The 14,867-nt window shown below is 44.4% G+C and overlaps 1 protein-coding gene across 2 annotated transcripts in view; it reads left to right on the forward strand.

Moving 5' to 3' along the window:
• The window catches only part of SART3 (spliceosome associated factor 3, U4/U6 recycling protein), a 1,581,088-nt gene that overhangs the window by 680,873 nt on the left and 885,348 nt on the right, over positions 1-14,867 (forward strand). The gene's annotated exons all lie outside the window — the stretch shown is intronic.

Here is a 14,867-nt window from a genome sequence, read left to right on the forward strand (position 1 = left end):
AGAGATGCTAGTTGTACAGAATGCTCTGACAGCCTTCAAGGACAATCTTCATCCAGGACAACTACTGATAAAGACAGACAACACCACAGTCATGTGGTTCATAAGCAAGCAGGGGGGTACCCATTCCTACCCCCACTGCAGACTAGCCATGGCTTTATGGAACACGGCCTTGACTTATCAAATACATCTACAAGCTCAATTCCTGCCAGGAAAGCAAAATACTCTGGCAGATGAACTAAGCAGAAATCTTATGGATCCACACAAATGGAAACTGGATCCACAAATCTTCAGCATGTTGCTATCATTCTATGCCTTTCCCCCTCTGCCTCTACTCTCCAAGGTCTTACTGAAACTCAGACAGGAAAAACCAAGAATGATTCTGATTGCTCCAGACTGGCCTTGCCAACACTGGTACCCACTCCTACGCAATATGTCACACCTTCCTCCTTGGTACCTGCCTCACCATATCTTATCACCTTATCTACTATCTCAGCAGAACTGTCAAATTCTGCACACTCTGCTCCAAACTCTGAATGTTCCAGCATGGCTAATCAACTAATTTCACCAGTTACATCTCTCAGCAAACCTGTGATGGATGTCATTTTGGAGGCTAGAAGGCCCAGTACTAGAAAATCTTATGCTGATAAATGGAAAAGATTCTGTGCCTGGAACCAAGCACAAGGAATAAGCACAGCAATGCCCAATATTCCTCAGATTCTGCAATATTTAACTGAGATGCTTCATAAGGGCCTGTCTTTCTCTTCCATAAAAATCCATGCCTCTGCCATTTCAGCTCATTACAACACAGAGCCTCCCCTCTTTTCTCATCCTCTGCTAAAGCAGTACCTCAGAGAGGCCAAAAATTTAAGACCTCCCAGGAGAGCAACAACTCCTGCATGGGACCTCAAGTTTTGTGTTGGAAAAGCTCACCCTACCTCCTTTTGAGCCAGCTGCTACTGCAGACATAAGATTTCTCTCTTGGAAGACAGCTTTTCTTTTAACAGTTAGAAGGTTTTCAGAACTACAGGCCCTCATGGCAGTGGAGCCTTTTATTATCTTTTACCCAGACAGGGTGGTGCTCAGAACCAATCCATCCTTTATGCCTAAAGTGGTATCTAGTGTGGCTTTTAATCAGACCATTCACCTGCCAACTTTTTTCCCAAATCCACAGAACAAGGGTGAGCGGATTCTGCAGTCATTGGATGTACACAGACAACTAAGATTCTACTTAAACAGGAGAAAATATCTAAGACAATCTGAGCAATTACTGGTGGCATTTGCTGTAGGGGCAGAGGGAAAGGCTATTTCAAAGCAGACTGTTTCAAAATGGATAAGCCATTGTATTCATTTCTGCTACATGCACCATGGTAAACCTGTTCCCAAGGGGATCAGATCACATTCCACCAGGGCTGCATCTACTTCTGCAGCCTTTCTCAGAGGGGTTCTTACCAGAGACATTCTAGAAGCTGCTACCTGGAGCTCAGTTCATACGTTCACCAAACATCATCATTTACCTCTCTTCTCTAAATCCAGAGCAGGCTTTGCCACTGCTGTCCTGCAGGGACTGATAGCTGCTCCCAATGCTGTATAATTCCATCCTCCCAATCATAGCTTTGGGATTCTACCTAAATGTAATGACTGTAACAGTGAATACACTCAAACGTCTACATTTATGGTAAGTGTACACAACTGTACTTTCTCAGCTCAGATCTGCAGGCCAAGCCTGACATCCATGCCGCCTTGGATCTGAGCATTAGCACGTCCACAGAGGACGAGCAGGCAACCGTTTCAGATGTCCGAGGGGAACCACTGGTCGTGATTAGAGAAGGCCCTAAGGGGATTCCACAGGTCCTTATTAGGAAAGAGGTAGAATCCGACCTGACTGAATGTAGGCCTATATTGGGCCCTCCTACCCTACATAAAGCAGACCTATATAGGAAAAAGAAACAAAAAAGCAAGCATTTGTCTCCACCAAAAGAACCGACTAGTGATTGGCAGCAATTCACTCGGTGCATTTTTGATGCCCTTATGTCACTTGGACCTCCTCCAGGTTTTACAGCCCCTCCACTCAGTTCTTTCTCTCCACTTAAAAGAACCAACAAAGAGGATACATCTGAAGAAGAGGAAACTTCAGGGGATGAATCCCTGGCTTACCCTTCTCAAATCCCTTCCTCCATGGATTATGCCTCCCCTAAACAGGAATCAAATGGCACAGACTCACCAATGGAAGACTTTTCCTTTGGCGATACCCTAGCAAAGATGAGAGACCATTTTAAATGGGATAGCACCCCCCCCCCCAAGTTCCTGAAGTACAAAAAAGATGCTGTGACCTATTACAGGTGGAATCACCTAGCCCATCAGCTATCCCTCCTGTCTTGCCTGCCTTTCTTGATGCTTTTGCCTCAGCTTTGCAGGCATCAGTTTCCCAGCCACCTGCCCCCAAAAAGCCAGACTGCTTTTACAAGGTCCCAGAGGACTGCAGCTTTCTCTTCAGATGTCTTTCTGCAAACCCTTTTGTATTTTCTGTGACTTCTGATAAGCCGTCAGAACTGCTGCCCTCCACTACCCTCTTACCATCTGATAAGGATAACAGATTCCTTGATAGACTGGGCAAAAAAGTATGTACCCGTGCCACTCTGGCATTCAGGGCCATAAATTAAACACGTGTGATGAAATTCGCATTAGAATTTATTTCCCAACTTTCACAGGTAATTGCAGGCCTATCTGACACAGAAAATAAAACCATTGCTGCTACTTTGCTTGGTGCTTCTTCTAAAGTAGCACATCACTCTGTAAAATGCAGCTATGATGCTGCAGAGGCTTCTGACAGAACAGCTGCATCTGGATCAGTGATAAGATTTTTCTTGACTAAGACTTGAGCTGTTACCTGAGGACATAAAAGCCAAACTTATGGATACTCCTCTGGACAATTCTGCATTGTTTGGCCTGCAGCTGCTAACCTGTTCAAGTCTTTGCCCAAGTTTCAAAGAAATTACCCTGCTAAGCCTATATTTGTTCTTAGACATTCCCATCGCACACAACCCAGAACAAAAAGAGTGACAGACCACCACAACAGCCTAGGGCCCCATTGGCAACCTCGCCATCTAAGCGGCCCTTTCCAGACAAGTCCTCCTCTCTTAGAATGTTTTCCCCCTCCCACCCACATCCCTTTTTCCCAGCACCTATCCCTATTCCTACCAGCCTGGAAAAGCATAACTCAAGATGCCTGGGTCCTATCAATTGTTCAGAAAGGGTACTTTATGGTGTGGGATCAACTACCCTCCTTCAGGAGCATCCCTCAACCTCCTGGGAAACAACTTTTTCCTATAAGTTCTCTTAGAATTATTGAACCAAGGGATCATTCACCATGTCCCCAAAAATGAAATATGCAAAGGAGTTTATTCCCTCCCTGGAAGACCCATCCTTGACCCGTCCCATCTCAGTACCTTTCTAAGAGTACTCACTTTCCACATGCTGATCCTTCAAACTCTCTTCCAACTCATTCTTCCCCAAGCCTTCACAATTATCCTGGATATCGAAGATGCATATCTGCACATTCCCATCCATCCTAGCTACAGAAAGTTTTTATGTTTCTCTATCATCATGGCATTTTCAGTTCTGTGCCTTGCCCTTTGGGATTTCTACTGCACAGGGTCTTCACCAAATGCCTTGCTCCAGTGATTGCCCACTGCAGACTCCAGGGAATTCACATCTTTCCATATCTGGACGACTTTCTCCTTCTAGCTCCCTCCACAGAGGAGCTGGAATTAAATATTGCCTTTACCATCAATCTTCCACAAAGTCTGGAGTTCACCATAAACTTAAAAAAATCAGTTCACAGGATCAAATTTTCCTAGGATGCAGAATATAAACAGATCTTATGAGGGTCTCCCTTCCCCCACAAAAGGTACAGGACCTCACCTCTTTCTTTCAAAACATTCTACTGGTTTGCCACCTTAGAGCCAGAGAGTTCCTCAGGGGCTTGGGCCTCATGAGATCCACCATTCCCATGCTCCCCCTAGCCATACTCCACTTGAGAAAATGGCAATAGTGTCTAAAATGAGTTTGGATACAACACCAGCACCCCTTAGAATTCTCCATTCTCCTCATCTCCTGTCTGAAGAGGGAACTTCAGTGGTGGATAATTCAAGTGTCACTCAACCCAGGACTACCCTTACACCCTCTTGCTCCTCGTCAAGAGACCTGCACAGATGCCTCAGACATAGGTTGGGGAGCAACCTTCGGTCACCTGAAAGTACACGGGATGTGGTCCTCCTCTCAATTGAAGGAAGGGAGATGAGGGCACTACTATTGGCTATGCAAACTTTCCATCTCTTATTCTAGCCAGGACCTTTAAAGCTGTTAACAGACAATATGACAGTCCTCTGGTATGTGAACAAACAAGGGGGGGGGGGCTGAATCCTATCTGTTATGCAAACTGACTCTTCAGGCTTGGGAGCTGGCAGTAAAATTCCAGGTAACCCTTCAGGCACTGTACATCCCAGCCTCTCAAAATTGTATGGCAGATTACCTGAGCAGGTCCCAAACACCATCCTGCAAATGGACGCTGTAAAGGGATGTGTCTCTAGACATTGTCCACCAGTGGAGTATTCCTCAAACAGAGCTTTTTGCCTCCCCCATGAACAAACAACTTCCACAGTTTTGTGCCAGTGAGCCCCATCCTCTGGTCTGGAAAGTGGACACCCTTTCTTTCTGTTGGAAGGGAATGTTTCTGTATGCATTCCATCCGCTTCCCCCTTACCAAAAGTCCTATACAGAATTCAGAAGGACAAACCAAAAATCTTGCTGGTGACTCCCCTTTGGCTAAGATAACACTGGTTACCTCACCTCCTGCATTTAGCCAAGGGCAATCACCCAAAGTTACCTCATAGAGTGAACCTCCTCACACAAGACCAAGGGACCCTCATCCATCCCTACTTTGCGACTCTTCAGTTGACCCTGTGGGTGATAGGGTACTAATCCCTTTCAGACACCTGCTCTCTGAGGACTTGCTCACAGTCCTGCAGGAGGCCAGAAAATCAAATACCAAAAAATCTTACTTATTAAAATGGAAGAGATTTTCAGTCTGGTGCCTGAAACAAAATCGGACCCATTAACAGCGGAAACTCCCCTGGAGTTGACTTATTTGTGTGAATTGCTTAATGCTGGTTTGGTTTACTCTTCAGTAAAAGCTCATATGTCAGCCATATCTACATGTCTGCCACTATCTCCTCTCTTAGCTAGCAAATTTGAAGCAAAACAGTTTCTTAAAGATGACCTACACATTAAACCTCCAAGGAAACCTGTTCCTCCTCTCTGGAACCTTAGCTTTGTTATAGAAAAGGCGACTGTCCTTCCCTTTGAGCCATCTTCCTCAGCTTCTCCTCAACACTGTTCCTTGTCCTGGCCTTAACTTCAGCTAGACAAGTGTGTGAGCTACAGGCCCTTATGGTATCTCCACCCTTTCTGGTATTCCACAAAGACAGGGTCTCCGTGCGCACAAACCCCTCATTTATGCCTAAGATAGTCAATGACCTGTCTCTAAATCAGTCCATACACTTGCCTACCTTTTTCCCTTCTCAGCATAAATCTAGTGAGAGAGTCCGCCATACTTTAGATGTCCACAGGCAACTTAGATTTTACTTGGATAAAACCAAGGTTGTTAGAAAGTTGGGTCAACTTTTTTTCTTACTATCCCAGGGCTTTGAGGTGGGCTGTGTCCAAGCCGACTGTTTCCAAGACCATTTCCTTCTGCTACACTAACCATGGTAAGACTCTCCATTCCCCTGTTAGGGCTCATTCCACCAGGGCTGTTTCTTATCTGGGGCCTTTTTCAAGAGATTGGACACTAACTCAGTTCTTGAAGCAGCTACATGGACCTCAGTCCATAGCTTCACCAAACACTATAAATTAGATGTAATTTCTAAATCTAGACCAGGATTTACCAGAGCCATACTGCAGGACTTCCTCAAACTCCTCAGCATCTGCCTCCTCCCTTACTTCATGAGCTTTGGTATTCTTCCTCATGTAATGAGTACTACCGCAGATGAGTAGAAGGACATAGAACAGTAATGTAAAATCTTACCATAACAATGGATGTCCTTCTGTTCTCTGTTGCAATATTCCTATCCTTCCTTCCCCTGGCCTTGCTTATTCTTGGATGATTCTTACCCTACTTCCTTAGACTGGCATTCCTCCTGGGGCAGTCAGTTCTGAGAATGGTGCACGTGTACATTACTTTTATGGCCGACATCTGATCGCAACCTACTTGCGACGTACCACGCATCCTGAAGTAGTGAAATCTTTTGTATACTGGCCAACGTCTGGTCGCCTATGGCAGGGAACTCCCACATGTTATGAATACTGCAACAGATAAGAGAAGGACATCTGTCAGTATGGTAAGATTTTACACAAGTATTGTATTCTCGGTTCTGCCTCACTACCAAAAATAAAGGTACAAGAGTAATTCATGCATTTTATTTTTCATTTGGGCCACCTCCAAGGGATTGGATCCTTTCTCTACTTCTGAGCCAGCGATACTGGACATTCTTTATTACATTTTTGATGCAGGTCTTAGCTGAGGAGTGAACATTAACAGAAGGGTAACTATATATCAGACTTGCTTCAAGGATTTCATAACTGTCTGATTTCTCTGAGTGTATGTGAGGCATTCTTCTAGGCTTTGGTTTTAATGAGGCCTTCAATTTTTTGAATTGGAGAAACAGATTATTCCACTTTTCAAGCCAAAATCCAAGGCACAATTGAAATATCTTCCTTGGAAAACTGTCTCATAGCCATTACCCTCTGTGAGGAGATGCTTAGAGCTGTAGGCCTTGAGTGTCAAATCTCCATTCCTAGTCTTTCACAAAGAAAGAGTGGTCTTATGGACATACTCTAGTATTATTCCAAAGGTACCCACTGAGTCATTTTGAATCAATCCATCAGTCTTCCTTTTTTTATTGTAACTATTCTACTAAAGGAGAGTATTTAATATAATATGTGGATTTGCATAGGCAGTTGAAATTGTATTTGGACCGAACCAAGTCAGTCAGAAGAGACTCCTAGTTATGTGCAAGCTAACTTACACCTACACTCCAAATAGACTAGGCAGCACAGTATCTAAAAACCATTCTGTCTGAATGACCGTCAATGTGCATGTTTCTTTTTTTTTCTTGACTAAATACAAGGACTTAATCAAATCAGCCTGCAGCACATTGTAATGTTACAATGGCTACATCACAAACATTCTTTAGAAATGCGTCTGTAGGTGACATTTGTGCAGCTGTAGCAAGGGCTTTTCTGAACAGTTTTACAAGAGATTATAAGCCACACGTGATCTCAAGGAGTAGTTGTAGGACCTTCTTTGGGTTATTGCATGTAAGAGGAATTCTTTCATGATGCCATTCAAAAGAACAAACTGGGAACTCTGTCTTAATGGTAGATGAGGATGATCCACAATTGTGTGAACCTGTCATGGTAAGCACATAATTTTCAGTTTGAGGTGATCTTGTTCATCCAGCTAAACTTCATTTGTCAGTCTGAATTCTCATTTGTTTGCTGGTTACATAGCTGATTCAGCCCCATTAGGGTTTTTGTTTTCTTAGCTTTTTTATATTTTATTTATTTATTTTTTTATTATTATTACTTTGTTGGGTTGTTGGTTTCATGTCATCCGGAAGGGGGAAATGCTAGTGTGGGAGACAAATTCCTCATAAAGACCGTCATGAGCAGTGTTTATTTTGCTTAGGTGCTTCTCACGACCATACATGTTGTGCTGATGTTCATCGTGTTTCTCTGTTGCAGTCATTACTCTTGGGTTATCCTGCTGGCAGGCTACCCGCAGTCAGCCAGATTCCAAAGTCTAGGTCCGGCGTTGGTTGCTGTCCCCTCTTCCCTGACATCAGTGCATCAGGGGTATAAAAGAAGCAGCCGACACCATTTTCTTCAGTCTTTCTTGCCACATGGTACCCAAAGCAAACGCAGTTCGCAAGTGCCGGTGGGCCGACTCCTGAGATTTTCAAATCAGAATTTCAGATCCGAAGTCTTCATTAAAGCTAAGTACCCCATTGGGGAAACTTTTTTTTCTTGCTCCAGACCGATGTCAGAAAAAGTTAACAATTGTATTTCTTGTAGGAAGCAAATACCTCATAAAGATTTTCACTCTTACTGTATTCCATGCCTAGGCCCTGATCACAATGTTGCTAGTTGTCGGTTTTGTGCTAGATTTAACCAACGCACTATCAAGCATCGGTTTGATTTTTGACTTGCATTACTTTGGCCGAAGATTTAACTATATAATGCCGTCAGATCAGCCGACAACCGCAGTTTACAAAAAACGCAAGGACAAGGAAAAGGATAGGCACCCGAGGTCCAAAACCGACGACGAAGCCTCTTCTAGGCCAGTCGCCGGTTCTCAGTGAGGCGCTTTCGCAGCCCCTGACGCCCGCTACCTCAGAGCCACAGGCCGCTTCCGACTCCCACGTGGAGCCGACTGGGCCTCTGGATACTCAAGGTATTGGACACTCGGAAATCATTCCCTCAGATGGGTCCGGAGCCGTTGAGCAGGCATCTGCTTCTGAGGGTGTCTTCAGACCTACACAACTACATATTAAGCCATCCTCTGCTTCAAAGACAAAGACTAAAGCAGCAATAAAGACAAAGAAACAAGTACAGCATTCTCCTACTCAGACTACCATGCCTAAAAAACAGATGCTCATAATGGCCGAAGACCTAATTACTTTGATCAGGGGTTCCCATCCCCCTCCTGATAAGAGGCCTAGGCAAGAGACAGAGTATGATTCTTCTGATCAGGTTTCTATTTCCCCTGATTCCTCTTCTGAACAAGATTACTCCATGTTTTCCTATGAGGATTCTGATGCTGAAGAATCCATTCCTTCAGCCTCTCCTCCTGACGATTATTCTTTTGGGGAAACCCTGCATACCATGAGGGAACATTTCCATTGGGAGAGCCAATATTATTCTGAATCTAAGAAAAGGCTCAGAGACTTTCTGCTACTTCCTCAGCACAGACCCCTAGCTATTCCACCTGTACTAGACATTGTGGACGATGTATTCTCAGAGTCCAGCCTGTCCCCAGACTCTCTACCCCCTGCACCTGCTAAGCCAGACAGATACTACAGGGTCCCGGATTCTCATAAATTCCTGTATAAAAACCCCGCTGCTGACCCAGAAACTATATCACAAGGTCCCAAGGGGGTTAAAGCTTCCACTGCAAAAAACCCTGTCCCCTCTGATAGGGATTCCAGGGCTTTAGACAGATGGGGAGAAAAAGTCTACACTTCTGCTACCCTGGCTGTAAGGGCCTTAAATTGTCAGTTTCATATGCTTAAATATCAGCAGTATTTAATGTCACTGCTTAAACAGCAAATGTTGACAAATACTGAATATTCAGAAAACAAGGAATTGCAGGATTTAGTGCATGCAGCTGAACAAGTCGGAAAGCATACTTTGCAATATGGTTATGATTCACTGGAGGCCTCCTGCAGGGCCGCTGTTACAGGTTCTGTTATTAGAAGGCATGCTTGGTTAAAGGAACAAAATCTGCCTGATCATGTTAAAGCAAAATTATTAGATGCACCATTACAGCATGATACTTTGTTTGGTACTAAAGCAGAAGAGGTATTGAAAAAAATGGAGGATAAAGCAAAATCCATGCAGACAGTCAAGGATTTCTTACAGGTACAGCCACCCAGATTTAGCAGAAACTGGCTTTCTAAAAATTGGTCCTTTCCAGTATCAGACAGACCACAAAGAGGCAGATACAGGTATCCCAGAGGCAGACGTCAGCCCCAAGGCTCATACAGGCCTAAACAATGGGGTGCTCCTACCTCCAAAAGCAGAGAAGACAAATCACAACCATACAGGAAACAGTCCCAATGACTTTCCTCTACCAGATCCAAACACTTTTCTTTTGGCAGCCCCCTTAGGGGGAGAACTAGCACTTTTTTCTTCAAATTGGCAAAGGATTACCCAAGACAAATGGGTCCTGAACATAGTGTCCCAAGGCTACAAGTTCCATTTCCACACTCTATCAAGGTCAAAAGATGCCAGACCCTGCCACACAATAAATGGGCAGAGGCACAAAACCAAATTACAGCCCTTATGGACATGAGGGCCATTCAGCAAGTACCGCAACAAGAGCAGGGGCAAGGATTTTAATCCAGACTTTTCCTAGTACCCAGAAAGGACAAAACCTGGAGACCAATACTGGACCTGTCTATACTAAATACATTTCTGGAAGTTCCAAAATTCAAGATGTTGACTCTGCAGCAGCTACTGCCCATGCTGGGCAAGAAAGCTTGGCTCATAACTTTGGACCTAAAAGAGGCATACCTGCATGTCCCAATCAGACAGTCTTGCAGAAGATACCTCAGATTCATAGCTGGCTCAATGCATTACCAATTCTCTGCACTGCCCTTTGGCTCATCTACTGCGCCCAGGGTCTTCACAAAATGCCTGACACCAGTAATTGCGTTTTGCAGACAAAAAGGAATTCAAATATATCCCTACTTGGACAACTGCCTAATTCAAGCAGAGAACAAAGACATTCTTCTAAAGCACCTGGCGTTTGTAAAAAGATTACTAATTGGCCTAGGGTACACAGTAAACGAAAAGAAATCAAAGCTAGTACCCTCTCAAGAGATAATATTCCTGGGTGCAAGCCTAAATACAACTGCCCAGATGGCTTACCTCACGCCAGACAAACAAAAGTAACTGGCTAGCTACTTCAAGAATTTGGCAACAAAACCCCACTTATCTGCAAGGAAAATCCTGCAGGCCTTGGGTTTCATGGCATCCTGCATTCTACTAATTCCATATGCCAGACTGCATACGAGGAAACTACAATGGTATCTAAAAAGTGTTTGGACTCAGCATTGCCACAGCCTGGAGACAGTAATTGCACTCATCCCCTGCCTGCAACAGGAGTTTCGATGGTGGGCAGAAGCCTGTCACCACAACAAGGGTCTGCCATTCAGTTTACCCGCAGCCAGACAGACACTGACAACGGACGCATCAGATTATGCCTGGGGAGCCCATATGGCAGGAAAATGTATTCAGGGCACATGGCCTGCAAACCAGATGCATCTTCACATCAATCAAAAAGAGATGCTAGCTGTACAAAATGCCCCGACAGCTTTCAACGACCTGCTTCATCCAGGACAATTACTGATAAAGACAGACAACACTATGGTTATGTGGTACATAAACAAGCAGGGAGGTACACACTCCTACCCCCTCTGCAGACAAGCAATGACCTGATGGGACACAGCATTGGCATCTCAAGTTCACCTGCAAGCACAATTCCTGCCAGGAAAAACAAATACTCTGGCAGACGAACTAAGCAGAAACCTCATGGATCCCCACGAATGGAAACTGGATCCACAAGTCTTCAGCATGATAATAAGGAGATGGGGATGCCCAGATATAGATCTATTTGCCTCCCCTCACAACTACCAATTGCAGAGATTTTGCACAAGGATTTATCACAAGCAAGCATGGAAAGTGGACGCCCTGTCCTTCAGCTGGAAAAATCTAACAGTGTATGCTTTTCCCCCACTGCCTCTCCTTCCCAGGGTACTCCTAAAGGTCAGACAAGAGAAGCCAAACCTGGTACTGATTGCACCAGACTGACCACGCCAGCACTGGTACCCAATCCTGAAGAGCTTGTCTCAAGGTCCAGCATGGATATTGCCTCAAACTTCTCAGTTGCTGACCCAACAAAACAGTCAGATCCTGCACAGCCAACTCAGGACCTTAAATCTGGCAGCATGGCGGATAATGTAGCCATTCAGAACACTCCACTTACAAAAGCTGTTATGGACATTATCTTCGAGGCCAGAAGACCCAGTACCAGAAAATCTTATGCAGAAAAATGGAAGAGATTCTCTGCTTGGAACCAGGAACAAAGCATAGACACGTGTGTACCAAATATCCCTCAGATTTTACAATACCTAACTGAGATGCTAAACAAAGGCCTTTCTTTCTCAACTATTAAGATTCATGCCTCTGCCATTTCAGCCCATTACAATACGGAACCCCCTATCTTTTCTCATCCTTTACTAAGGCAGTACCTCAGAGGGGCCAAAAACATTAGGCCTCCAAGGAGAGTACCAGTTCCGGCCTGGGACCTCAATTATGTTTTGGAAAAACTCACACTGCCTCCTTTCGAGCCAGCATCAACAGCAGATATAAAATTCTTATCCTGGAAAACAGCTGTGCTCCTAGCAATAACCTCTGCAAGACGAGTCTCAGAGCTACAAGCACTCATGGCTGTGGAACCTTTCATCATTTTCCATCCAGACAGGGTTTCTCTGAGGACGAACCCTACATTTATGCCTAAGGTGGTGTCCAGTGTGGCCCTCAACCAAACCATTCACTTGCCAACCTTGTATCCTAATCCACAGAACAAAGGTGAGAAAAGTCTGCATTCTTTGGACATACACAGGCAGCTAAGATTCTACTTGGACAGAAATAAAGCTTTCAGAAAGACTGAGCAACTTTGTGTCATATGCTGCAGGTTCACAAGGAAAGGCTATCTCAAAACAGACTATTTCTAAATGGATAGGCCATTGCATCCGTTTCTGCTATTTTCAACATGGAAAATCAGTGCCTAAGGACATTAGGCCTCATTCCACCAGAGCAGCAGCCACTTCAGCACCCTTCCTCAGAGGAGTACCAACCAAAGATATCTTAGAGGCTGCAACTTGGAGTTCAGTGCACACCTTCACAAAGCACTACCTTCTAAGTCCAGAGCAGGCTTTGCCACTGCAGTTCTGCAGGGCCTCATAGCTTCTCCAAATCCTATTTAGACCAGCCACCCTACCTCAGCTTTGAGATTCAACCCAAGAGTAATGATTGCAACAGTGAAACACGATGAACATAGTACAGTTGTGTACCTATCATAAATGTAGATGTTCGAGTGTATTCACTGTTGCAGTCCAGGTTACCCACCTACCACCCCCCTTTTCTTTGCTGGGGCTTATCTACACTTCTCTATCCTATACAACCTTTTTGGTGTATTTGCTTGTAGATGAAGGACATGTTATTTTTGTGTATGTATTTTTATTGGCATATTCTTTCAGCCTTACAATTTAGGGGCACCTGACATCTGGGGCAAGAAAACTGAAGAAAATGGCATTGGCTGCTTCTTTTATACCCCCTGATGCACTGACGTCAGGGAAGAGGCGACAGCAACCGTCGCCGGACCTAGACTTTGGAATCTGGCCGACTGTGGGTAGCCTGCCAGCAGGATAACCCAAGAGTAATGACTGCAACAGTGAATACACTTGAACATCTACATTTATGGTAGGTACACAACTGTACTTTTCTTAGGCTTTCATACCCAAGACGTTGCATAGACGATTCTCTTCCCTGGCTGTTTACCTAGCGAACTAGTGTCTTAAGCTTCTCACTAAAGACTGTGTTGAAGGACCTTCCTGACTTGAGGGACAGCCATCTATGAAGAAGGCCTAGAAAGCTAGGTCTGATTTTTCTGCTGTGCTGCCTCTCTCGGATGTCTCTCTTGAGTAGTGAAAGTCCGAAGGACTGCCCTGTCTCTGTCGGATTCTTCTGCCAAAACCATTTTGTAGATCAGCAGGGATCCGACTTCCCACACGTCATGGAGGCCTTGCAAATGTCTGCTTGGAGAACTGCAGCTGATTATGTCCAGTGTTCCTCATATTTTAGTGAGACAAGAAATTCTAACTACAATTATTGAGTGGTGTCAGGGGTCATAGCCTCCTAAAATCTCTAAGGCTAACGTCCCCTTAAAAAAGAAGCAGAAAACCAGGCATATTTCTCCTGCCCCTAAAGACCCTTAGAGTGAATGGAAAAACATCACTCTGAGTTTGTTTTAATGCCCTTACGGTTTTGAAATGTCCTCAGGGGGTTTCTGTTGCTGCTGCTCCTTGGTCTTCTACTCCTCTTAAGAGGCCTAAGGAGAAAGATTCCTCAGACGAGGATGAAGATTCTGATAAGGAATCTCTGACCTTTTCTTCCCAGATTCCTTCTCCCTTAGATTATGTTTCTGAGGAAGAGGAGTTTTAGTCCTGAGTCTCCCTTTGAGATTTCCTTTAGTGACACAGTTTCCAAAATAATGGAATGTCTCAAATGGGATTGTATTGAGGTGTCTGATGTTCAAAAGAGGGTACTATGAGCTCCTGCAAATAGTGTCCTAGGCCTTCTGCTGTCCCTCCTGTTCTTGCTGCCTTGTTGGATGCCTTTTCCACTGCTTCTTAGGCTCCTGATTCCATGTCCTCTACTCCTAAAAAATTTTGATAGATTTTATAAAGTGCCTGATGACTGTAAGTTTCTTTATAATAGTTTCCCTTTCCCTTTGCTGACCCTTCTGTGGTGTCAGTTGTTTCGGCAAGCCATTGAAGCTTTTGCCTTCTAAGACAGCAGAAGTATGGAAAGGTTGGGTAAGAGAGTTTATACTGCTACTCCAGCTTTTAGACTGTGAATTATCAGACCCATATGACTAGATATACTTTGGCTGTTCTCTAAAGGGCCGGTCAGGTTATCTCTGATCTCCCTGACTCTGAGGGGAAGACTTTTACTCCTTCTTTGTTAGGAACTTCATCTCGGGTTGCTTGCCATTCCATTAAATGCAGCTATGATGTAGCTGATGCCTCATTTAGCGCTGGTGATTTTGGCTCTGTGTTGAGGAGGTATTCCTGGCTCGGGCTTCAACCTTTGCCTGTTGATATCAAGGTTAAGTTGATAGATGCTGTTTTGGACAGTAAACATTTGTTTGGCGCTGCTGCTGAGTTGTTTAAGGCCCTCCAGGAAAAGTGGAAGGCTTTACAAGACTTGAAATATACTTTTGTTTCACCTATTCATAAATT

Source organism: Protopterus annectens, chromosome 4.part0 (genome assembly GCF_019279795.1).
Source record: "Protopterus annectens isolate FY-2018-M chromosome 4.part0, PAN1.0, whole genome shotgun sequence".
Classification (NCBI taxonomy): domain Eukaryota; kingdom Metazoa; phylum Chordata; order Ceratodontiformes; family Protopteridae; genus Protopterus; species Protopterus annectens.